This window comes from Propithecus coquereli, unplaced genomic scaffold (genome assembly GCF_000956105.1).
Source record: "Propithecus coquereli isolate 6110/MARCELLA unplaced genomic scaffold, Pcoq_1.0 Scaffold26, whole genome shotgun sequence".
NCBI lineage: Eukaryota > Metazoa > Chordata > Mammalia > Primates > Indriidae > Propithecus > Propithecus coquereli.
In genome coordinates, this window is record NW_012148174.1 from 7001774 (window position 1) to 7029286 (window position 27513).

At 33.5% G+C, this 27513-nt stretch overlaps 1 protein-coding gene across 1 annotated transcript in view; it reads left to right on the forward strand.

Annotated features, from left to right (window-relative positions):
• CCSER1 (coiled-coil serine-rich protein 1) overlaps positions 1-27513 on the forward strand; it is a 929337-nt gene that overhangs the window by 87520 nt on the left and 814304 nt on the right. The window lies entirely within an intron of this gene.

Here is a 27513-nt window from a genome sequence, read left to right on the forward strand (position 1 = left end):
TGTATTTATTCTGCCTCTACCAGTAAGGGCCTTCTTTTTCATTGAAATGGTAGAGTTCTTCAAAGCATAAGTCAAGCAAAATTCATACTAGTGCTTTTCATCAGCAATTAACAATCCATTTTAATAAACACAATCTCTAGTCCTTTTTCAAATACCATCAGAATTCCCATTTATTAATTTACAAGGAAATTATAACAATTACGTAGACATAACTATTTGAATCATCATAACTGTCATATATTTTTTTCTCATTAGAGAGATCTACATGGGAAGCAAATTGACAATTGGAAGGTTGCTTGGCGATCATGAAGTCTGAACAGTAGTTAATCTTTGATATAATTCATATGATTAATGGAGTCAAGCCATTTTGTTTCACCTGTCTTTTTGCATTGTCTCTGTCTCTGCTATATGGTTAATAAATTTGAATCAATTTATAGAAATAGAGTCTATTATAAATTAGGGAATTTCAAATATAAGAATAGTAATTCTAAAAATTTAGTATATACAAATTGACAGTGGTAAATGCAAAATTTAGACATTTACAAAAATATTTTGCAAACTTAGCATTTGTGGTTTCTAACAATTTTCAAATCTCTATTTTTAAAATAAGCTTTACAAAAACTACTGATTGCAGAATAGACATCCAGCCTTTACGTGCAATATATTACACTGAAATTATAGCTGTTGCCAATTATCCAAAGAGAAGTAAAGAGTACAGTTAAAGCAAGAGAACTCTTTATAAAATGTAGCTGTTGCCAGTTATCCAAAGAGAAGTAAAGAGCACAGTGAAAGCAAGAGAAGTCTTTATAAAATATATACCAATAGCCAGTGTACAACCATGATAATATCTAATGTTCATTTTCAGTGTTTGAGATACTGTTCACTTTACCTGTGTAATGTTGCCCGATTGTCGTAATCAGAAGGAACTTGTCACTCATGTTATAGAAGAAACTCAAGTTCTAGATGTTTATGTAACTTATGTAAGTTTGTACAGCTAGTTAATGATGGAACTGTGGCTTTTAACCCTGCAGCCTATCTGGAATTCTCACTCTCACTCCTACTCTGCCACATTACATAAAAAAATATGCAAAGATTTTTCTTTATCTTTTTTTGTTAGCTCATGTTCCCCATAAGAGAAGCATGCTTATTGACCCTGTTCCACATCCACCTGGAATCCTTTCTGTTCTTTTAACTTGGTTATTTGTAATGCTGGAGGAGCCCATTCCCATAGTTCCCATTCATGTTCAAAAATTTCCAGCAGACTTTGTGGCCCAACCCATTCAGTCTATTGCAAAAGTGTGTAATATACAAGATGGTTAAGATGAAGAAAGGATATAGGAGCCAAAACATATTGTGCCTGGCATGCTTTATTCTGGTGCTTTATATATGTTATCATATATCATAGCTCACTGCAACCTCAAACTCCTGGGGTCAAGCAATCCTTTTGACTCAGCATCCTGAGTAGCTGGGACCACGGGCATGTAGCACCATGCCTGGCTAATTTTTTTTTTCTTTTTTTTTTTTTTTTGTAGCAGTGGGGTCTCTCTCATGCTCAAGCTGATCTGCAACTCCTGGGCTCAAGGGATCCTCCCACCTCCACCTCCCAGAGTGCTGGGATTATAGGCATGAGCCACTGTGTGCCACCGTGTCAGTCCTCAAACTTTAACCTTTTGAATGTATTTCAAGATGCATCTTTACAGCAACAATCTACTTTGATGGAAGGTTATTTTAACATTTAAAATAAAATATATTTGCATATATACATATATATGCACATCAAAGTTAGATGACAATAATGATTTATCACATATTTAAATAGTAATCTGATGAGTTTGTGGAGATTAAATTTTATCAGTGTAAAATTAGGATTTATTAAAATTTTTTCTTGACTATAATGATATAGAAACTAAAATGTGTAATTGTATGATTACATCAAAATCATTTAAAAGACATTTCCATCCATATTGCTGTATTTTTTAAAATACCAGTGAAAGAAACTGCCAAAAATTATAATCAGATATTCTATATTTTCCTATTAGGTTATGTTTAGGGTTATTATAAGATGAAATGTGTCATTGTAAGTGTAATGAGGAGGAGATATTTCATACTTAAAGTGCTGAATCCAGTTGCTTTACTCTATGAAATATTAATTGCATGATCTTAAGGATAAGAATCTCTTTTTTAGTACTTCCATAAGAGAAATAAATTGGTCATCATTGTATTTCATTTTCTTGATTGAAGAGATACATAGAAGACAATGCACCACCATCTTCTGACAGTCACATTCTGGGGCTCTGATTAAATAGTTCTATTATAATCTTACAGCAATTTTAGCTTTTTAAATACAGGTCTAATTCTATCGTAGCCTTTGGATATTTTGCAGCAAGATACTTAACTTGGTTGGCTGTTCAGCATCCCTGGGTGTGGGGACCCTGAGATTTTCCCATTCAGATTTAAATGATTTCACTTACAACCTTAGTTAACTGTTTAAAAATTGAGTCTCCTGATAAAATGGCTCTAATAAATAGCATAATTATTATCATAATATAACTGACAAGAACTACCATCATTCATCTTAAAATTCCAAAATTTCAGGTTATATTATTTAATATAAAAGTATTGAAATAGATTTTTAAGTTCTAAAACCCAATTAACCTACCCTCCCTCCTTCCTTCCTTCCTTCCTTCCTTCCTTCCTTCCTTCTTTCTTTCTGCTCCTTCTAACTGTCATTAGGGAACGGAAATTGAATGTCAATGTGGCTAAGAAAACTCATGAAATATTTTCCTCTATATTGTTGGTATTAATATTATAAATCATTGTTGCTTTCAAGTATGAATGCTGTTTTTATCTATATATTTCGAAAGCATTTTAAAATTGAGGTTTTTAATTTGAGAAAACATTTTCCTTTAGAGACTTGATGGATATTAATGAAGTTTTGATGTGAACTCACAAAACCCAAGTTATGTAGTTAATATACTACATAATATGTATGTTTCTGAGACACTGAATTCAATGAATCTGAGTCTTCAATGTCATTTCGTGTAAAAACTCCCCTCCCTGTCCCATCCTCCCACACCTTTGAATAAGAAAGAGTTTATTGTGAAGTAGAGCTTTACCCACACTTCAAGAAAGGACATTAGGTAAGGGGACAGGAGGCTTTTCTTCAGTTTGGTAGCTTCATGTCATCAGGTGTGGAAGTCATGGTGGTAAAAGAATAGAAAACTACCAGGGAGTTGTAGAATATGAGACTTTTTAAAAAAATAGTTCACTAAAGACATATCGAAATATCTTTTCCATGTTATGTGTATCTTTTTATATTAGTTTGTCATTTTGTTTGCTTAAATAGATGTTATCACATCTGTTTGTTAAGGAAACTGAGACGTGAAAAGGTGCATAGTAGAGTATTTGGTTTGTTATTAATATTACTGCTCAATGGTCAACTCCAGTGAAGTTTTTACAGTTTAAGATTAGAATTGAGTATAAATAAGAAAAGAAACTATTTTGTTTGTTTTGGTTAAACTCTATTTATTTGATATTTTGTGTAGATCTAGGAGATCCATAATGTACTCTTATATATCTCTCTTTATTACAGTCACAAGGTCTATTTATTTTCTTCTTTAAGATTTGCCCTTGACCATCTTGGTCCCAGGATATCATAGTTTCAGTATTTTCTAGCTGTGAATGTTCTTAATACTTTGTTTTATATTAAATCACATAATTACTGAATAAATTAGATGAATTCATATGTTTAAATGCATGCATTGAATATATCAAAAGGAAAAGATCAAATTAGAAATAATTTTAGAAAGAGAGATTGAGCTTCTAGTGGCTTGCTGTAAGAGAAATTATTTCTATATAAAACATGCAAAGTAATTAAGATATAATAGAAACATCATAAGCACTATAAAAGCAGTAAAAATGGGAGATTAGTAATCATGCCCTATGAGCAAATAAAATTACTTACATTACCAATTCCTTTCCATTGAGGTTTCTTTCTAATTTTATTGTACTTGGAAAATTGCTGTGGTGACAAGGAATTTTTTATTTTTTCTGTGTAGACAGAAAAACCTTCATTGAAAAAGACTTTGCAAGTAGTCAACCGATAGTCTCATAATCAATTAGCAAACTGCAATCCTGGGTTAAGAATGAATTTTCAAGTATGTAGTTGCATAAGTGTGAATATGCTCAGTGCTTCTTTTTAGCAGTTGTAAATAATTTGACATATCTTGTGATTAGTTTCATATACAAAAGGGATGCATAGCTGAAGAGAATAATAAATACTAAAATGAAAATAAAAGGTGCATGTTGTCTAGGTTAATTTTGTTAAAATCTGATAATTTTTAAGCCTAATGTATAAATGTGTTCAGAATGTAATCACCTTGCTAAATAACTAAATTCTTTGATGATACTTTTTAGTGGGGCTGGCTACATAATTTGCAGGGTCCAGTCCCAAAAGAAAATGTAGTGCCCTTTGTTCAAAAATTTCAAGATTGTGACAGCAGAGAATTGACGAAGATCAGGGCCCTGTGCACTTGCACGGCTTGTACATACATGAAGCCGATCCTGCTTGTTAGTCTAAATCAAATGTAAACTTGCTATAAGAAGAGGTTTGGACACAGTAAATATAATATCTGGGGAACATGCTTGGTCATCACTCAGAAATATTTGTACAAGTGATGTCAAAATGTTCTATATGGTCAAGAGGAGTTAAAGAAGTTCAGCATAAATTTTGAAGCAACGTCAGTAGACTTTTATGAAATGTATATAAAAATTACTAACATAATCTAAATATTATATGTTGAAATGGCATGTGGGATTTGTGCCTGATTTACAGAGAAGGTTAAGACTTTGGGAGAAAAGTACAATCTGCCATGAGTGGTCTTTAAAACATCTTAAACCTAAGACCGTATCTTCAATAATTCTGTAACATTCTAGCCCACAACGTGGGATAGCCTGACATTTTTATTGGTTGTTATTTATCGATGAGTCTCAATGAAAAAAATCATTTTTTGTGTGTATGTCTCCTTGAATCTTTAATACCCTAGTAGGAAATGTTTCGGACAGTATTTTCTAATTCAAATTGCACTGAGAAGTTCTTTTCTATGAATTCAAAACTAAGGAAGAAGAGTAGGAGAGAGTAACAGAGCTGTTACTGAAAAATGGAGATGATAGGATATAGATCAAGGAAGTGAAAATTTGATGTCTTTGGTGGTTGACAACTCACATGTCTAATCAGGGCATACTTTAATGGCTCAAGAGTTTTTCCATAAGAGTAGATTTTTACCCGGAAGAGTCTAGGTTTTGGTGGAAAGTACATAGCACGTAGGCTGCCAATTTCCCTTCCATTGCCTGTGTCTTACATTATGTTCTATAATGGCACATTTTCCTATTGTACTTGGATAGACCTCACAGATACTCTCAGCACTTCACTCCAAGTAGCTCCACTAATTAATTAAATTGGACTTGAGATAAAACCTATTTCCTATAGGCACAGTGTAATCTAGTAATTTCTGGAATGTATAAAATTTAGGTTACTATAAAGATATATGGGTGCTTGTATTCTGATATCCTCTGGAAGAAAATAGGTAGACTACATGAAAATGATTTTTACCAGTGGTGTTGGAATTAGAGAAGGACGTAAGGAAAAGAATATGGATCATGTGCCAGTCAACTATGGTGTCTATTATAAGGAAGCTAAAGCTAAGGGTGTGTAATATTTACCATATTCTAAAAGAGGTGGCCACATAGCGATGATGAAGACTGAGCAATAGCAGGTTTCCTAGGAAGGTGTTGGAATTCCCAAGTTGTGGTAAAGAAATGGATTAGAAATTGAATGCAAAATCTAGCATACTTCCTCTGGTATTTACACAATGAAGCCACCTCTTGAGTAGACTCTTTTTCGGCCTCTTGCTGTAGTGTTTCCCAACATTTTTTCCATTGCATGGGAGTAGCTGGTACATACTAAGACACATCAGATAGGAGAAATAGTTCTTTATTCAACTATCTAATACCCAAACAGCCATACCTACTTACCTACCTACCACTTGTAAAGATTAAAATTGCAATCCATAGCCTGTAATAGGATAAAATGTTTTTAACACCCACTCCCTAGATGTGATTTGACCTTTGAAGTAGCTGTGGCCTGTATTAATATATGCTATGAATGAAAATTGTATAATATTTTAAAATATGGGTATGTGCCTTGTGAATTCTAGTTAAATATTAAGAACTTATTGGGAAACTATCTTTGACATTTTCTCTGTCAAGACAACCCAACAAAGAAACTAAAATTCTCGGCTAGGTGTGGTGGCTCATGCCTGTAGTCCTAGCACTGTGGGAGGCCGGGGCAGGAGAATAGCTTGAGCCCAGGAGTTCGAGTAGAGACCCCGTCTCTACTAAAAAATAGAAAAGAAAAATTAGCCGGGCATGGTGGTGCATGTCTGTAGTCCCAGCTACTTGGGAAGCTCAGGCAGGAGGATCACTTGAGCCCAGGAGTTTGAAGTTGCTGTGAGCTAGGCTGACGCCATGGCACTCTAGGGACTCTAGCCCCAGGCAACAGAGCAAGACTTTGTCTCAAAAATAAAAAAAGAAACTGAAATTCTCATACTTTATAAAAATGACGAGTTAAGGGATCTTGTTCCACGTAAATTTGTGTAAAATAGGAGGATAAATATCCTTCAGGGGCCCATGTTAGTATACAAAGTTGAGAGGAATTTGTTGAACAACATAAGGAAAAACCAAATTATAGAGAGTTGGTAAGAGGAAAATAACAACCTAATCAACCTTATTAAAATATTTTATATATCTGATCTGATTTCAAGAACCTGAGGACTGACAGACAATTTGGAATACTGTATTCCAAATCTGGTGGACAAACTATGATGATGAATCTTTTGGTCTCCAGAAAATATTTCCCTGGACAAATCATGAGATCACATCATACTCTCTCCCTCCCTTCCTCCTGTCCTCCCTCCCTCTGTCCCTAACCTTCCTTCCATCTCCCTCCCTCTCTCCTTTTGTTCCTCCCTTCCTTATTCCCTCCATCCCTTCTCTTCTTTTTTTTTATTTTTCTCTTTTAATCCCAAGTACTCACGGAACCCAGAGCTAAGTAAGCATTTTCACAGCTTTGCATTGTAGGGAGGAGAGGGAATTGGAGGACTGCGCTGTTTCTTCTTATATGACTGCTGCACCCCCAATTAATGGGCCTCAGTTTTAAGAGTTGAAGTCTATGGTGTTTAATTGATTGGATTCAGACAAGAAAGTACGAAGGTGGGAAGCAGAAATCAAGAGGCTGTCAATCTGACCTAACCTAGGTCCTTGGTTATCATGCATATAAATTCCCGAACTATTCTTCTGCAAGGAAAGTTACCAGGGTGTCTCCTTGCCAAGTTAGAAAATTAGAATAAGAAAGCCCATATTCTCCTGACACAGGAGGAGGAGAATGTCTTTAACTCTAAATAGTTAACTCTAATTAGTCTAAATATTTTATCACATTCATTGAAGATCCATTTGAACACTTCCAATAATAGGATCATATTTCAGCTTAGATTATTATTTTAGTAGTTCCATTCTTTTTGCTTTGTAAATCACATGTTCTCAGTACACAGCCCAACATTCATTCATAAAGTTATTTGAAATGAAATAGGTCAAAAATGTTTGAAATCATACTGATATTTACATATATCTATACTGTTTTCCAACTTGGAAAGTATTCCCAACATAATGGTCTTATTTCGTTTACTAAATAAATCCACCCTTGTTGTAGTACAGATGTTAAGAATTCCTTGCATATTTTATGTATTCTTTTAACTAGTGCTGATCTGAGTTATATAGCACCCGACCCCCGACCAGGCCTGGGCAGTGTTCTTTGTTCATCACTTGATGAGAAGATAGAGATAAAACTATACTCATATGTAGTACAGCAATTCATGAGAGTGAATCACGGACATTCTCAAGTGTATTTTTATTTAATTTTTTTACTATGGTGTTGGAAAGTCTGAAAACTATGGTTAGTAACTAGCACTTTTAAAATATATGTATAGATAGATTTTTTTACACTTTTTTACATTTACAACTACTTCTTAATCCTGAAGTTTTAAATCTGACATAAGCAGAATTATGTAACTAAGACAGCATTAGTTTACTTGATCAAAGAAATTCAACTTGAGTCGCCATGGGGATGCCCATGATTGACTTGCCTGTTTGGCTGCATTTCACTCTCACACATTGTGATGGGATAAAAACACTGTATTTTCTAAACTGAATTTTCAAAAAAGCACTAAGGATAACTGAGCAAAGCATTCTGTCATCAATACCGCTGTGCTCAGATATACTAGTGTGTGAAATCTACATTTATGTCTGCAATTTTGGAGAACTAAGTACCATGTGGTATCTTGGTTTTATACTTCCTGAATCAGCTTAATTGCATCTGCATACCAATGAGACTTGCGTAAACATGTTTGAGTGCTTTTGAGTTGTTGATATTTTGTTATAAAGCTTTTACTCCAGTTCCACTAAAAGCATTTTTAACTATACTTGGTTTATAAACAGATTATCATTTTATATTAATGTATAGTACACCATATACTGTTATTTCTTTTTATAAGAGCACTATTTGGTGTGTCTGTATTTCTTAGTGCTTATTAAGTAAAAATGATCTAGATAGTGTCTAATCCCTCCATAAGCTAAATTATATATTTATATATATGCATACATATATTATACATGTATACATATTTTATTATTTCTATTAGTTAATTTCTACAATGCAATGTAGAATATGAATGAACTTTTTACTTGTTAGCATTAGTATTTTTAAAACATTTTAAGTGGTTAAATAAATATGTGTGTAAATATAGAACTGAAACTCGAGATTTATACACATTGAAATAATTGATGTTTTAGATGCTCATCTTATCCACATTACTGTGTCAGTGGAGTTCAGTTACAAATCCCTAAATATTATCAGTTAACAAACCTCATCAGTTAACAGTGTCCTCATTAGGTTACCGTGGCAAGGCTGTGATCCTTATGAGCTTCTTGGATATGATTCTTTAAGGAGTTGCATAATTCATGGAGGAAACCTTTATGGATGGGTCAGTAAATTTCACAACAGTCAGATTAAGGTCCATTACTCTGTTCAATCGACTCTTAGATCCTGTCGATGCTGATAAGAGTTTTCTAAACAGAATAAAGGGATAGGTGAGTGCTAAGTGATCAAAGTTACATCAGAGCATTTGGTATAAGGAAATAAAATGATTGTCATACAGCATTAATGTAGGTTTCCTTTCTCCTGCTTTGAAAATAAGTGGCTTTGTTTTACCTGGATCTTTATTTCCTATATATTTCTTCCCTGCAATCTCCCTGTATGGAACAGTGAGGGAGCATTACCTAGTGATAACATGTTACTCTACCCACATTATCTTTTAAGTAAACTTCTTGGTGAGTTATCTTTCTCACAGAAACCCTAATACTTCATGGTATATTGTGATTTAAAAGTATTATATCATTGGTGTGGTTTTAAAATCAGATCCCACAGCACTGTTTTGAATGATTGTGTGGCATTAAATACTACTACATACTCTATTAAATAGAATTTATAATGTTCAGGTTAAATCTATTTCATTTTGATTTGTTTTTAATATTTTAAAAAATATTTTTATGGATACATAGTGGTCGCACGTATTTATGGGGTACATGTGATATTCTGATATGAGTATACATTGTGTAATTATCAAATCAGCATGATTGGGACAACCATCACCTTAAAACATTTATCATTTTTTTTGTGTTAGGAGCATTCCAATTTCACTTTTCTGGTTATTTTGAAATATACAATAAATTATTGTTAACTGTAGTCACTCTATTGCACTGCTAAAGATTAAATCTTATTCCTTCTATCTAACTATATTTTTTTACCCATTGACCAACCCCTTTTTATGCTTTCTTGCCCCCACTGCCCATCCCAGCCTCTGGTAACCATCATTCTACTCTCTATCCCCATGAGGTCAACTTTTTGGCTGCCACATATGAATGAGAAGGTGTGATATTTGTCTTTCTGTGTGTGGCTTATTTCACTTAACATAGTGTCCTCCAGTTCCATCCACGTTGTTGCAAATGACAGGATTTCATTTTTTCATATGGCTAAAAAATATTCCCTTGTGTATATGTACCATATTTTCTTTATCCATTCACCCACTGATGTACACTTAGGTTGATACCACATCTCAGCTATTCAGAGTAGTGCTGCAATAAACATGGGAGTGCAGGTATCTCTTCGATAACTGATTTCCCTTCTTTTAAATATATATCTAGTAGTGGGGTGCTGGATCATGTGATAGTTTTATTTTTGTTTATTTTTTTTTGAGAAATCTCCATACTGTTCTTCATAGTGGCTGTACTAATTTATATTCCCATCAATAGTATAGGAGGGTTCCCCTTTCTCCACATCTATGCCAATATCTGTTATTGCCTGTCTTTTTGATAAAAGCCATTTTAAGGCCAGGTGCGATGATGGCTCACACTTGTAATCCTAGCACTTTGGGAGGCCGAGATGGAAGAATCACTTGAGGCGAGGAATTCAAGACCAGCCTGGACAATAGTGAGACCTAGTCTCTACAAAAAAATAAAAAAACTAGCTGGATGTGGGTGTGCACACCTATAGTCTCAGCTACTTGGGAGGCTGAGACAGAAGGTTCATTTGAGCCCAGCAGTTTGAGGTTGCAGTGAGCTATGATGACACCATTGCACTCTATCCCGGGCAACAGAGTGAGACACTGTCTCGGGGGAAAAAAAAAAAAGCCATGTAACTGGACCGATATAATATCTCATGGTAGTTTTGATTTGCATTTATTTGATAATTAGTGACATTGAGCATTTTTTCATATAACTTTTGGCCATTTTTATGTCTTCTTTTGAGAAATGTCTCTTCAGGTCTTTCGCCCATATTTTATACAGATTGTGTTTTTCCAAAATGAGTTGTTTGGGCTCCTTATATATTCTTGTCATATGGGTAGACTGTAAATACTTTCTCCCACTCTGGTGATTTGTCTCTTCATTTTGTTGATTGTTTCCTTTGCTGAGCAGAAGCTTTTTAGCTTGATGTGATCCCATTTGACCATTTTTGCTTTAGTTGCAAGTGCTTTTGAGGTATTATTTAAGAAATCTTGGCCTGGCACAGTGGCTCACACCTGTAATCCTAGCACTCTGGGAGGCCGAGGCAGGCGTATCGTTTGGGCTCAGGAGTTCGAGACCAGCCTGAGCAAGAGTGAGACCTCGTCTCTACTAAAAAAATAGAGAGAAATTAGCTTGACAACTAAAAATATATATAGAAAAAATTAGCCGGGCATAGTAGCACGTGCCTGTAGTCCCAGCTACTCGGGAGGCTGAGGCAGGAGGATCGCTTGAGCCCAGGAGTTTGAGGTTGCTGTGAGCTATGATGACACCATTGCACTCTATCCTGGGCGACAGAACGAGACTCTGTCTCAAAAAAAAAAAAAAAAAAAAAAAAAAAAAAAATCTTTGCACAGACCAATATCCTGGAGCTTTTCCCCACTGTTTTCTTCTATTAGTTTCGTAGTTTCAGGTCTTATATTTAAGTCCTTAATCTGAGTTGACTTTTGTATATGGTGAGAGATAATAGTCTAGTGTCATTCTTCTGCATATGGATATCCAGTTTTCCCAGCACCATTTATTGAAAAGACTGTCCTTTCCCTGATGTATGTTGTTAGTGCCTTGTCAAAAATAAGTTGAGTATAAAGGTGTGAATTTATTTCTGGGTTCTCCTATCTGTTCCATTGGTCTATGTGTCTTTTTTTATGTCAGTCCTATGCTGTTTTGGTTATTATAGCTCTGTAGTATAATTTGAAGCCAGGTAATGTGATGCCTCTAGCTTTGTTCTTTTTACTCAGGATTGCTTTGGCTGTTCTGGGTGTTTTGTGTTCCATATACATTTTAGGATTATTTTTTCTATTTCTGTGAAGAATGTCATTGGTATTTTGATAGAGTTTGCATTGAATCTGTAGATTGCTTTGGGTAGTGTGGACATTTTAACAATACTGATTCTTCCAATCCTTGAACCTGGAATATCTTTCCATTTTTTTGTGTCCTCTTCAATTTCATTGATCAATGTTTTATAGTTTTCATTGTAAAGATCTTGTACTTCTTTGATCACGTTTATTCCTAGCTATTTTATTTCATCTGTAGCTACTGTAAATGAGATTACTTTCTTGGTTTCTTTTTCATATTGTTCATTTCTGGCCTATAGAAATGGTCATGATTTTTGTCTGTTGATTTTGTATCCCATCAGTTTACTGAATGGATTTCTAAGTCCTAGTAGTTTTTTGGAGGAGTCTTTAGGTTTGTCTAAAGATAAGATCATTTTGTCTGCAAACAAGAATAATTTGACTTTTTCCTTTCCAATATAGATGCCCTTAATGTCTTTCTCTTGTCTGATTGCCCTAGCTAGAACTTCCAGTACTTTGTTCAGTAAGAGTGGTGAAAGTGTGCATCCTTGTCTTATTTCAGATCTTAGAGGAAAGGCTTTCGTTTTTTTCCCCCATTTGGTATAATACCAGCTGTGGGTTTGCCATAGATGACGTTTACTGTTTTGAGGTATGTTCTTCCCACACCCAATTTATTGACAGTTTTAATCATGAAGGAATGTTGAATTTTGTGGAATGATTTTTCAGCATCTATTGAAATGATCATATGGTTTTTTCCTTCATTCTGTTGATGTGATGTATCATGTTTATTGATTTGTGTAATTTGAATCATCCTTGCATCCTGGGATGAATCCCACTTGGTCATGATGAATAATCTTTTTAATGTGTTGTTGAGTTTGGTTTGCTAGTATTTTGCTGAGGATTTTTGCCTTTGTGTTCATCAAAGATATTGGCCTGTAGTTTTATTTTTTTGTTGTGTCTTTTTCTGGGTTTTGTTTCAGAGTAATATAATACTGGCCTCATAGAATGAGTTTGTAAGTATTCCCTCCTCCTCAATTTTTTGGAATAGTTTGGGTAGAATTGATATTAGTTCTTCTTTAAATGTTTGGTAAAATTCAGCAGTGAAGCCATCAGGTCCTGGGCTTTCCTTTAATGGGAAACTTTTTATTACTGCTTCTGTCTCTTGTTATTTGTATTTTTTTAAAATATTTTACAATTTCATTGTTTGGAAAGGAAAATGAAGCAGATTATGATTTCACTTAAGGTGATAATTAAATGCCAGTAAAGCAGAAGAATAATTAGTTTGGGTCATTAAAAAGAATTTATAGAATTATTTGGATAGTTTGTCACTTATACAGTTTCCTTACTGGGGATGCTTTCTTTATAAATTTTTTTTTTTGCATGGTAAAGGTTAACATAAACATAAATAAAGGGAAGTGATTAGCTTACTTACAATTAAAAAGCATTTGATTTCTCATGCAGGGTGAAATTTTGAAGCTTTAAGTAATTTAGTTTGACTGGGATTTATTATAGAAACATTCTTCAATCTTGGAGAGGGTTTGTATTGTCTCAGAGAAAAATTCATACTCATGACATTCAAAGATAAACCTGCATTCTAATCCCAAATCTATTCTTTTATCTCATTCTGATCTCACTTTGCCCCTTATGTTTTAGCCACTGAACCTAGAATAGTACATAGTGCACTTAGAGAGTGTTTTGTTTGTTGATAGGATTCGTTATCCAGTGATTATCAAAGTCTGGTTCACACCAGCAGCATCAACACCACCTGGGAACTTGTTAGAAATGTGAGACCTAGTGTTTCAGCCCGACTATATCAGAAATGGTGGGAATGAGATCTGTGTGTTAAATCTGTGTGTTAAGCCTTCCAGGTGATTCTCATGTGTACTAAAATTTTAGAATCACACTTAAAATGATGGATGAATTATAGAGTTAAATATAAAAATGAACCCACAAATACTTGAGGAAATAATAGGTGAATTTTCACCTTTTATTTGAAAAGACAGGACTTTTCAAAGTATAAAACACAGAAAAATAATAAAAGATGTAAGTGATATTTCAGATTACTTAAAAGTGAAACACTCAAAATGTTAAAATATCAATGATAAGAAAATATTTAAAACAAATATTAGAAAGAGCTATATCTTTAATATATAAAGAGAACTAAGAAATTGATAAGGAAAAAAAAGAAATCCCCAATGAAAAATGGAAAAAGACCATTGAAACAGTTTTTTTTCTCTATATGGCTCTTTATTGTATTTTTTAAAAAGATTACCTGAATTTTATCATTAAGTTATAAATACTTAATTTTAAGATAATTATTAATTAATTTAAAACATCATGAAAGATTTTACCTCTAGATTCTTACTTTGCTTTGGCCATCATCAAATGAAAGAGGATTTTTTTTTGTCTTTTTTTTTTTTTCTATTTCAGCATATTATGGGGGTACAGATGTTTAGGTTACGTATGTTGCCCTTGCCTCCCCCTTCCCCCACAAGTCCGGGTTTCAAGCGTGTCCATCCCTTGGATGGTGCGCATTGCACTCTTTGTAGGATTTTTTTTATAAAGTGCATGCCATTATAAGCAGCACCTAAATTTTCCAAGGCTCATGATTGGAAAGGGGAGAAAAAATAAAGAATTATTGGGAATAAGAGAAAAATTTCATGCATTTTATAGTGGAATAGACAGGACACTCTCCTTTGAGTTATAAATCATATTTCTAGTTTTTATTTCACTGTTAACTAGCAAATCATTACCTCACATTAGCCTCTAGGTTCCTCCTTGGTTAGCTTAGATCATTGGTTTTCAACCTTTAGCATACATCAGTGCATCAGGATCACTTGGGGGTCTTGGTGTTCCATATGGATTGTGGGGTGAGACACCCATAGTGTTTGAGTCTTGCTGGGGATGTGGGCCACGAATTTGCATTTCTAATGATTTCCCAGATGAAGCTGATGCTGCTGGACAGGAGACCACACTTTGAGAACCACTAGCTTAGATGATTATCAGTTCGGTCCAGTGCTTTATACATAGCTCTTTCATCCATGGTCTCATGACAAGTAGGTAAGGAGACAGAGAAGAGGAAGAGCACCCTTGGGGTCCTGCCTAAAACAGAATAGACTTTTCAATGGATGTTTATTGAATAAATGAACTCCTCAATTCCTTAAAACCTCAAAAACATTATGTGAACTGTTTTGTCTCAGATCTCATGCCTTAGTTAGCTGCTTTATTAAGAATTTACTTCTCTACTCTGCATCACTTTCTTCTTAGAACTATAGTTGCATTTATTGTCAATATCACAGTATCATTCACATTTGGCCTTTGTTTCCTTTTAGTAGTCTAATCAATTAGATTATAAACTTCTTAAGGGCTGGGAGCAAGTCTACATGTATTTTGCATTTTTCTTTATGCCTAGTACACATCCCTCACTTACTAGATTTTTAATAAAGTTTGCTGAGTCATTTACTTGTAAACAGATTTAGTATTTTAGAAATGTCCTATCTCTATGTCAGTATACTTTGGAAACTTCACCCTGTGGCCTGCCTTCATGACTTGATTTCTTAAATCTACTGCAGAATGGGAGAGAGACATTTTGAGGAAACAGAATGTTCTGTGATTAGACACATTTACCTCTGGTTGCTGCAGCCATAGCTTGTTGCCTTGGTAATTTACTAAATGGTACCCTGGTGATCTGAATGAGTTTGTAGACTTTAAAACAACTTCATTTTTAACTAAGAAGAGATTTATACATAGCACTTTGGTATACCTCATAGTAATATCAATATAGCCATCAGGCCAAAATTAAAAATACGACTTAGGGTTCTTCTATTAATAAAAATTCCAGAAACTGGGTTGTCCAAAATAAGAGGCATTTAATGCTATCAAGTTACTGTTTAGGAGTAAAACGTGTTGGTGACTTTTATAATGATATAGAATAAGATTGTTACTTTTAACAGCAAATGATTGAAACTACCTACATGTTTTATAATAGGAGAAACCTTAAGTAATTTATGGTAACTCCCTTTGAGAAATACTGCCCAACTGTTAAAACTTCTATGAAAAGTGGATAGTATGTGACATATTGCTTAGAAAGATACAATATTGTATTTGTACTTTAGCTCAATGATGTAAAAATTACTTAAAAAGGTAGAGACACTCCTCACTGCTTTGCATTATTTCTGTGCTACCCGAGACTTGTGAGAGTTAAGCACCACAGAACCATGCAAAGTGAGGATGCAGTTCCCATAAGAACACATTTCAGTTAACATAGTACCATGCAAAATAAAATATCCCTGTATTTAAAAATAAACTAGCATAGTACCTTGATGGGATTAGGTGCTTTTCATTTTTTGTATTTTCCTGTATTCTCCATTTCCCCCAAATTTTCTAACTTCAAGATTAGAAATAAACTTATTTTTAAAGAGTATATTTTAGGAATACTTTGCTTTCAGTATGAAAAAGACATTACTTATGAGTCAATATTCAATCATAATTTAAGACTTTGGGTGTCTGTTTTTCATTTATCTATTCCATACTGACCCTACCATTATGATGATCATTTTGAGTAGCACTTCTCCCAGTTAAAACTATCAACAAACCAATGTTAAAAAACCAAAAACCAACCTAACAAAAAAACCCTATGCATTTTCTCTGATTCGTGTCTTTCTCTCCCCGCTCACATTCCATCCATCAGCAATTCTTATTGGTGCTCCCCTCACAGTAACCAAGTTTGCTATCTTGTTTATCTGCACTGTGTCTATCCCAGCCAAACCATCATCACCTCTCCTTTGATTGTTGCAGTAGCTAACTGGCTGGCTACTCTTGCAGTTCATCCTCTACAAAGAAGCTTTCTCTCTTAATTTAGCTCTCTGATGTCTTTTCCTAGCAGCTAGAATAAAATCTGAGCATATTACCGTGGCCTCTGAGGCCCTCTAAGATCTGGTCCTCCACCTTTCTGACCTGCCTCGTCTCACATGCTCATCCCCTTGACTCACATTGTTACTCGGATAGATTTGCACTCGAGGTTGCCTCTGCTGGAAGTGTTCTTGTCACTGATCTTCACTCAGCTTATCACCGCCTCCAGACTTGTCCCTTCACTCTTTATCTCATTACGGTGATTAATTTTCACATGAAATATATCACTGTCGAGATTGTCTAACATGTTTTTGTGATTTCTTGTTTATAGTCTGTCTCCCTCACTGGAATACTCCACCAGAAAAGAACCTAGCCTCCCTTGCTTGTTCTTTCCTGTGTGCTCTGTGCCTGGAAGAGAGTAGGGCTCCCATTTTTGAATTGTTTGAGAACTCACTGAGCACTTTGTGTGTGCCAGGGCAATGGTACTGAGACTATAGTTTACTAACCGGAATCTCAGGACTCCGCCTGCCCTACATAGACATGGATACCTTTAAAAGAATTAATTCTCAATCCTTAACTTTTATTTGTGATTTTTCCGTACAAATTCCTTGCTTGAGAGGTTATGAAGTTTGTCAGTTCATATTCCTCATGTTGCCTTTCACCGTCTCCAACTTTACAAAAAAAAAAAAAAAGCAAACCTATGCTTAATCTTTTTAGGATGCATTGTTTAGTCTCTAAAAACCTCCAGGGTATCAGTCAAAGGATTAATTACTCAATTAATCGGAGAGAGTCCTTTGAGTAATTCCTAAAAAAATATTGGAGACTGCAGTGCCTTGTTTCGTAGAGGCAATATTCTGGCAAGTCATTCTCTCTTTTCCTTCCTCCTCCTCCGCTCCTCCTTTTTCTATGAGATTCCAGAAGTGAGAAAGTAGGAATGGTGGCCTGGGGTATTAACAGGTTTATTTGATGCTTCCTTCTGAAGAGGAATCTTCACTGGCTGATTGTTTTGACAGTGAAGATTGCTTTTGCCAAGCAGATTATAATGACAGATGTTGACATGTATTTATCTTAAATCAAATGAGCTAAATATGAGGCTTGACAGTATTGATGAAAATATATTTTAAGCGCATTTAGTGGATATAACATTCCAGAAAAGTACACCCTTTGCCATATAAACTTATGGAAAATTTGTCAGTGGTTAACTTTTAAGTGTTTTAGAGATTATATAGATTTTCAAAGTTACTTTAGTAAAAAAAGAAGTTTGAAATTATTGTGCTACATAATGTGACCAATATAAAATTGTCCAAAACATCTCAGTATAAAATACACTTGAATAGAGGAAAACTAAGAAGGGAGATCATCTTTCAGATAGAATGATGAGGTACCTCCAACTTTCTTCATTTCCAGACTAGCAGTACAGTTCTTTACCCTAAGGATTTGTGCAGGAATGTTATCTCTTTATCCAAATCCATATTATCTTAACTTGTAGCTCATATAGAAGTGAATAAGCCTAATAAGAACAAAATCTGGAAAGGGTGGCGCTTGAATAGTTTTTCACACTATTCACGCGTTTGATGTCTCAAGTAGAAAAGTTGGATTCACTTTACATACTTTTGTAAAATAAAAAAATAACTACATTTATTGTGTGTTTCTCTTGTGTTGGACACAGGTTTAAGCACTTAGCCCATTTAATTCTTATAATAGTTAAATCTCTTTTGCTTGGTGCTGTGTGTGTCTCTGTTTCACACAGAGTGAAAGTAAGGCCCAGAGGAAGAGTAAAGTACTTCAGCTTGTCCATGGTTCTGAGGGCAGAAGCCAAAATATTAATATAAACCTAGAAAATGTGGCTTCAGAATTTTTAACCCACATATTATACAGGACAAAACCAGAATGCGATACTAGGTGTTCAGAAAAAAGCTAAAAAAAAATTTTTTTGAGACAACCTTGACCCTCATTCTGTAATTATTCCTTTATATTGTTAAACATATTTATATATAGTATATGTTATATTCTATGAAATATGTACATAGGGGTCCAATACCAGCATGTGGTTTTTCTATAAACAAAGCAAATAAGACCTCTTTCAGGTTCTTCTTCCAGTTTCTAGGGATGCTTTTTTTTATTTTATGATATTCTTTCTCCATTCTTTCCAAGCTAAAATGTTTTTTTTTTTTAATTTGAAGTATTTATTTTGAATCACAAAATGCTCTTAGATCCTACTTACATACTTGTTTAGTATTCAGTCTTGGACACGGAACTGTTAGCATAGGGAAGTCTGTAGGATGGTATAAATGTCTCTCTCTCTCTCTCTCTTTTCTCTCTGTTAAACTCAACTGCATTCCTTGCTAGTAGTTGCATGTTTTCTCCCTGTGGAATTAATATTTCCTGTGAACCATAGTGACTGGTGAGTTATTTAAAACGCTTCTTTATTACCTGACAAGGGATCTGTCATTAGAATACTAACTTGGAATGCTGAGCCACTTCCAATTAGACATTCCTAGAGCAGCAATAGCATTAGGAATATTATTATGTACTATTATATGATATTATTTTCATTGTTATGTATGTAATAGGATAGATCTCTTTTGTACATTCAGGCAGAGTGATATAATTTCAAAATTTGTCTTTAGCTTCAGCAAGGCCTGGATTCAAATCTTAGCTTTACCTTTCTAACCCTAAATTTATTTATCTGATGAGAATAATTATAGTTATTTACAGATTTGTTAGGAGGATTAAAATGAGAAAACTTATGTACTCGTTAAATATGAGGTCACCTCTTTCAGTGAATTTGCGACTAAGTTTAAAAAAAGCCACAGAAATTAAAAAAAGAGAAAACTCATTATGTTATTGTAGTTCCTTAAAAAATAAATTTTATTTCAAAGCTATAAAAAATGGAAACAATATTAAATACAATAATATATCAGATACTTACAGAGCATGTTTACCTGATTTTGTTTGTTTGAAATAAAGGCATGTATTTGGCAGTGAGAGTCTCTGCTTTTGATTAGATGAGATTTAATTATATTATCAGGAACACCGTGTTCTATAAATGTTAGTGCAGCTACTATTTTTATGTCTTTGAATGAAGTACTTGGTCAATCTGGGCTTCCATTTCTTCATCCTCAAAAATAAGTCCACTTTCCAAATAAAAAAGTCTATGAAATAGTTGTTTGCCAAGGCAAAACTCCTCAAAATGTTCCAAGATGCAAAACCTCCATCTAGTGGCCACTCAGGTCATAAACATACAGGCCCTTCTCCCATGAATTCTTTCTTACTTATTATTCTATCAAGTTAACAGTACATACTCAGTGTGGACTCAGTATCAGCCAGTCATTCTTTATAATGGTTTTTGATGCAAGCCCATAGTCTCACAAGAAGACAATTTACTGTGTTTATTAACAAAGTTTAAGGGTTTTTTTTAAATAAAAAGTAATCAAATGAGCTGAATTTATTATATCTCCTTTATTATAATCTGTTATGCAATTCTTCTCAAAAATAAATAAATTTTAAAGTCAAAGAACAATATAGGTAGGAAAATATCCTTCCATTTATTTAGTGAATTCCATTTAAAAATAAAATTTATGAATTACGAACCACAACATTAAATAATAAAAGAAATGTAAGAAAATATGTGTATGAATTAGTCAACTTATTGATTACATAAGCAAATATAGTGTAAGGAGAAGAAATTTGTCATCATATTTCTCATGTATCATATAATAGATAGACCGCATTCCCAGATGTACTTTTACTATCTTTGCTATCTTTTTTGCTCTTTTTCTCTTTTTTCTAAAATATACTACATCTATGTGTTTGCGATAGTAGTTTATAGAACATTATTTGCACCTTTCTCCCTATAAAAGTATACTAAATATAGTTTGTTATTAACTTTGAGGTAGAAAACTGATATTCAGATACATGGATGTGAGTGTATATGTGTATATGTGTTTGCATATGTGTGTGTATCCTAAATTTCACAGACTGCATGCATGTGTTTTAATCAATTAGAGTGACTCACAGAATTCATCTAACAAGTTCTCTAATCTTGTGAGTAAGAAAACAGAATTCAAGAGAAATAATACCCACACACAGATTGTAAAACAGTGTTATTAATGACTGTGATAGAAATGTTAATATGTTGAGTTCAAAGATAACATTTAAAAAAAAGACAAAGTCAAGATTCTGTCTTTAAAATGATTCTGACAGAATTGGTACACAATGCCAGTACACGACAGAGTGGAAATTAATATATTATTTAGCATGCTGCAGTCAGCATCATAAAGGAGACAACTGCAACCGTTTTTTATAACAAAAGCAAGGCTGCAGTGATTTGCGGATATACTCATATCTTTTTTCCTTTCACCAGACCAATACTGACTTTCAGTTATATTGATTTAACATTTGCATTTGAACTGCATCATACACTGAAAATGTTGAATTCTGGATCACTGCCTATACTGATTTCTCTTGTCAGGTGTCTATATTACTGACTATACATCCAACAACACAGATATAATTATAAATGTTCCATGTAGCCACCTTTTAATTTACTCTCCTAATATATTTTATGATTCATATTTTAAAATTTTTTTCCTCAGGTTTTGGCATTCATTCTCTATTGATATAAGGTAGTTTTTTTCCTTTTTTTACTTATATTTGTATCTGTGACCGTTAGCTATTCTATGGAATATATTAAATAAAATTAAAAAATAAAGTGATGGATATTTACAACTTATAATTGGAATAAAATATGCTACCATCTGTATACACTTTTTGCAATACTATGTTTCCTATAAGGCAGTACAGTTTACTTTAGACATATGTTCATTGGGTTGTTTCAAAAACAAGGATAAGAAACTATTAGGAAATAAATAATGAATTTGAATTGATATATGTCAATCTGAATTCCTTTAAAATATGGAATTATATTTTATAAGTGAAAACCTAAAAACACTCTTATTTTTAGTATTCTAATTATTGTTTCAAACTTTCAAGTTAAGAGTTGGAGTCTTCCTTTAATTCAAAAGACAATTTATTTTTATCAGATACTAATTGTTTTAATAAAGATTTAATTTGCAAGTGTATTTGAAAACATTATTTTTTCATTTAAGGCTTTTGTGAAATTCTTAATAATTAAATGCCCAGTAAAAGTTGCAATAAAAATTGACTTTATTGTCAAAAAGGAAGATCTCCTATACCCTCTGCTGATATGTAAATGTAACTGCAGATTATTTCTTATTCACTTGGCCCTTTATTTTTAGTGAAGAAAATAAAAATTTAAGGCACATCGAGTCATTTTAATATTTAATAAACAAATGAACCAGTATAGATGTCTAAAAAGAGCATGCATTTTGTTTATATATTGTCGACTTAAAAATTAAATGAAAATACAAACTGACATGTCTGGTTAGTTTACTAGCCTTGAAGAGGTAGATATAATGGCATCAATTTAATATTAATAAGAAAAGTCATAATGCACATGTTTCCAAATTCTCATTCAAATTTATTAGCCAACATATAAAAAGTCTTCGGTGATTTAATATTTATAATATGGAAATATTAAAACATTAAAAAGGTTGTGAAAAACCTGGAGTGAATCACTTGTGTCTGACCTCTCACTGACAACATTTGAGACGAATTACCATGTTGTTAGGAAAAAAATTGACTTTTTTTTAAAGACTAAGGAAATAGCTTGCGATAATGAAACTGAATAGATGTTGAACTATTAGAAAAGTAAATCTCAATTCATAAACAGATATAATTTGGACTGAGTCATACAAAATAAATTTCAATGTCAAAGATACAGTTTAATGAAAAATAAAGTCTTTATATTATTTTAAGAATTCTTAGCATTTCTATATGTTTTATTTAAATATTCTGTTAAAAATATGAAAAAAGCAATTATTAAACACTAGTAATTGGTGTCTGTATTTTGTCATACTTGGTAAAATTATTATTAGAAAATACATTTTCCCACATTCCCAGCTTCCTTCTACTTCCCACAGGCAACCACTATTATTAATTTTTGTGTATCCTCCAAGTTACTTTTAACACATTTATATGCATATGTCTATATCCTTCCACATTATGTGATTTTTTTTGTCAGGCTATATATTTTATACCCTCTTAATTCGAATTTTTTAGTTTTAATCATGCAAATAATTCATGAATTCATTCCGATGAAGTTAAAACTTCATATTACTTATAACACTAAGTCCCCATTGACAACAACTCCCAAGAGAAAGGCACTCTTTAAGGATAACCACTGTTAACATTTTGAGTACATCCTTCTAGATTTTTTCCTATGTGTTTGCACACAGGAATCTTCAGAATATTTCATATACATATTATTTCATAATACATTTGTAATTGGCATAAAATGTATACAATAAAGCATATCATTTAGCAATTAGTTTTTATTAACTAAATGCCTTGGCCTTGGAAATGTTATGGCTGAAAATAGTATCTTGTGTTTTTTCCTGATTAATAATGGGATTGATTATTCATATGTTGATTAATTTTTATGTTTCCTCTTCTATGAATTTTCTGTTTATATTCTTTGCTCCCTTTATCCTTTGTGTTTTCTGTTTTGTACTGGGTTATAGGAGTTCTTTCTATGTTCCATAATTACTAATGCATTTCAATATCTTTTTATATATTGATTGGTGAATTATGTTTCTTCTTCAGGAATTGCTGTTCATTTTCTTTGGTGATTTACTTTTCCTTTTGGATTCTTTTGCTTACTGATTTATAGGAATTCTTTACAGATCCCAGATTTTACTTCTCTCCCTGTTCTATGTGTTTCAAATATTTTTTCCTACTCCTTGAAGAAGTCTGCATATGACTGACTGGTATGTGGATACCAAAGACCAGCCGCCTGTCTCCAGGTACAAGTTAGTGCTCCGGAGCTTCCCCATGGAACCAGTCTGCAGCTAGTCTCCAATCTCTGGCTCCCCAACATACGCCCATCACCTTCATCCTATTGTGCTTCGTTTCCTTCCTCACCTTCTCCGAGTGCAATGCTCCAATAAATTGCTTGAACAAGAATCTCTTACTCAGGCTCTGCTTCTAGGAAACCTAAAGTAGGACACTGTGAGGATTAAAAAAACAAAAACAAAAAACCCAGTATTTTAAAACCAAACCAAATTCTCCAATGATATGATTATAAAAAGATATGACTATAAAAATAATACAACTGTTCTTTATTAATGAACACATATATTTTCGGATGTGTGCTATCCTCTTTAAAGTTGTATATTTGTTATATTGACATGGCCACTGCTCAAAAAATTTATCAAATTCACCTTTTGGGAATCATGTTCAGAGCCTGAGACAGTCTTTGAATATTCATAATATTTTCAGTTCTTTACTTCCTGTCTGAATTATTTTGTTGACAGTGAATAATTATTCAGTCATGTGTAGTCAAGAAGGAGAACAACATGGTCAAATGTTTTCGATCAAAAGCAAGTCATGGCTGAATGAAATTATTTTAAGAGACAAGTTAAAAATGTTTGTAATATTGGCTACATTACAGTTTATTCAGTGATATATAGGTAGAGGTACTAATCCAAGCCCCATTAACATGCGGATACTGTATCCTCTGATACCTTTTCTTTCCTTCTCAGGATTGGCTCGGGAAATGGCAGTACTAGTACTAGTCAGAATTAGAACTTCCAGCTGAAAGGATTAGGGGAAGTTATAAGCCAAAAGAAAACATCTTTGCTGTGAAACAGCGTGAATGTGGTTAGTTGATCATAGTAAACTTAGTTATAGGGCATTAATTGTGTGCTAACCCCTGTTTTAAGTGCTTTATTGCATTTAGTCATTTGCTTTTCACAGAAATTCTTCAAGGCAAATGGCACTCTTATCCCCACGAAGAAATGGGCTCGGGGAGGTTAAGTAATTTATTTAAGCCATACTAAAATCACACAACTCTTAAATGTAGTGCTGAATTTAAACCCAGCTATTCTTATATCAAAGTCTGCATTCTTACCAGTTATGCATTCACTGTGTCTAACTCTCAGAACATCAACTATAGCGTTATTTAAACATAAATGCACTCTTATCGTTTACCTAAACCTGGATCACATGCTTTTCCACTTCTCCTTTCTTTTACCACTAACTTCTTTCTAATCCTGGCCAAAACCCATCCTTTCTCTATTTCTCTTCTCTCTCTTGTCTCCTCTGGTCACTAAAGAACTAATATCATATCTGGCTGGATGTTAGGATTACATATATAAATATATAATTTATATCTTTCTAAATATGGATCATGACCCCTGTCTTTACATTAATTCAGACAAGGAACTCATCTGCTATCCTAAATCATGGTAGAATAATTTCTTTGAAATGTCTTTTTTCATATTGTAACTGTTCTTATTATCATGCTAATTTTGCACCACTACCCTCTTTCTCTTTTTACCTGGGATATTGATTTATACAACTCTAGTCATAGGCACTCTATCTCTGCTTATGTTCCATCTTTCGGGTCAGATCATTTTAGGAGTCACCCCAAAGACAGACATTCCTTATACAGCAATTATTTGTTTGGATTCTTAGGTTTATTTGTTGAGAATAACTCAGTGTACTCAATATGGCAAAATTAAATATAAATTTAATGAATTGTTAATTAAACATATCCAATGTATTATGTGATTTGTGGCTTTTTCTACCTTAGGCTGACAATCCTATTCTCTTGCCTGTGACTGATCACCCACTTGGTCCTGATCAGTCATCCTTTAAGTAAATGTCTCTCATATTGTCTTCACTGACTCTACTGGTAGAAGTGGCCTTTGTCAGTGTTGTGGGAGTGATCTAGCTGTTATAAATGCCTCCATTACTTCCCCATTCATTTAAGAGAAAACAATAAAACGTTTTGGAAATGCATTTAAAGATAAATTACAACATAGTTAAAGGAAAAGGATGTTCAGGTGTAAAGAACGTGGTCTTTCTTTCTAATAGAAAGAGCCTGGACGCAAAGGCTTTCCAGCTGAGCTCTAAGCACCTAAACAGGTGTGAGGCTCATTTAAATCTGGGGTTAAATGACATAACTAGATAAGACTGGAAAATTACTACAAGCTATTATCCTACTTAATTAGGGTAAAAGACGATCAAGGTCCTTTGATATGTTTACTTTCTTAATGTTGAAAATTATTATCTAGAGAATATTTTGTTTTTGTGAATTTTCTTTCTTGCATTTTCACAGCATATAGAACATTTTCTTTTCAGTATGGTCACTTAAGCTCTACCAGGTTATTTCTGAAATCTTTTCTGAGAAAGAATAGGGCTGGGACCAGATTTAACTTATGCAACATTTCCCTCAAACACTTCAAATAATATCTTTTATTTATAAATTCCAATAAAAATGTAAACGTAGGGAAGTTTCATCACAATTGTATATTTTACAGTTAGTAAAGCAGAGATGATCTTTGCCATTAAGAAGCTTAAGATAAAATAGTAAATTCAGATAAATAAATGGATGCTTATGATGTAAGTTAATACTTGAGGATACTTAAAGGAGGAGTACCAGCTCCAAAATGAGAGAGGGTGGGAAGGGGGTGTTAGGTGTGGCATTGTGGAAGGGGCAGCGTTATCATACGAGGAGTGTTGCCACATAGAATTACAGGTAATGCATCCCAAGCAGGTGGACCCACATCTACGAAGACCCGAAGGTGAAAGTGAGTGGAAAATGGCACTCATCAGTGTCTGCATGAAATGTCAGGAAAGGAGTAATGAATCTGGAGATGTAGAAAGCATGCAGGCCTTGAAGAGCCTTCCTAAAAAATACGGATAATTCTGACCTATAGTTTATATTGCTCTCATTTAGCTGGAAAGCTCTCAGTAGGAAATAGGAGGACACATAAAAGACAAAGTGAAATATAAAGGATTTTTATCTCTAATAGATTTTATATCCACTCTAGGTCATCCATTCAATGTGCAAATCTTTCTTAGTATCTATGATGTTTTTACTTAAAGAAATCAGAACAAACATAGCAGTAACTTAAATGTATTATTTGTACTTTATGGAATTCTGGCTGTTTTCATTAAGTATTTAGGAGGAAGAGTTACTATTGTAATTTTTTCTGAAATTTTTTTATTAGTTATAGTCTTTGAATAACTTGCTAAAGAGATATGGAACTTAGTCATTCTTTTATTTTTAGTGCTGATCCAAATGCAGAAAAAAAAAGGCCAAGAAATATTTTAGTATAATGATTGTTAATATCTTGACATTAAATGCATCAAAGCCCACAGGTTCACAACCAGCTACAAATGATTATGGTTGATAATGCTCTAATTAGAGCAAAATTCTTCAGTAGGCACCGAATGGAAATAAATGTTGTGTATAAATGAAAAAAAATCACAGCTGAGAATGATGTTAATTAAAACATTTTATAAAGTAAAATCATGAAAAAATGTATTATTCATTATATCCACTTTGGGAATTCTAAGCTGTGAGGAATGCGAGACATTCTTGTGAAAATTTCAAGAGCTAAAGTGTCTCTGTTTCTATTTTAAACTTTCTTCAACCAAAGCCTTATAAGAATACTGAAATGTTTTGGGAGTGGTTCACATATAGTTTGATTTAAACTCAAATTCATGTGGAGAAAAGGACACCCTTGCACATTATTGGTAGGAATGTAAATTACTACAGCCATTATGGAAAACAGTAAGGAGGTTCCTCAGAAAACTAAAAATAGAA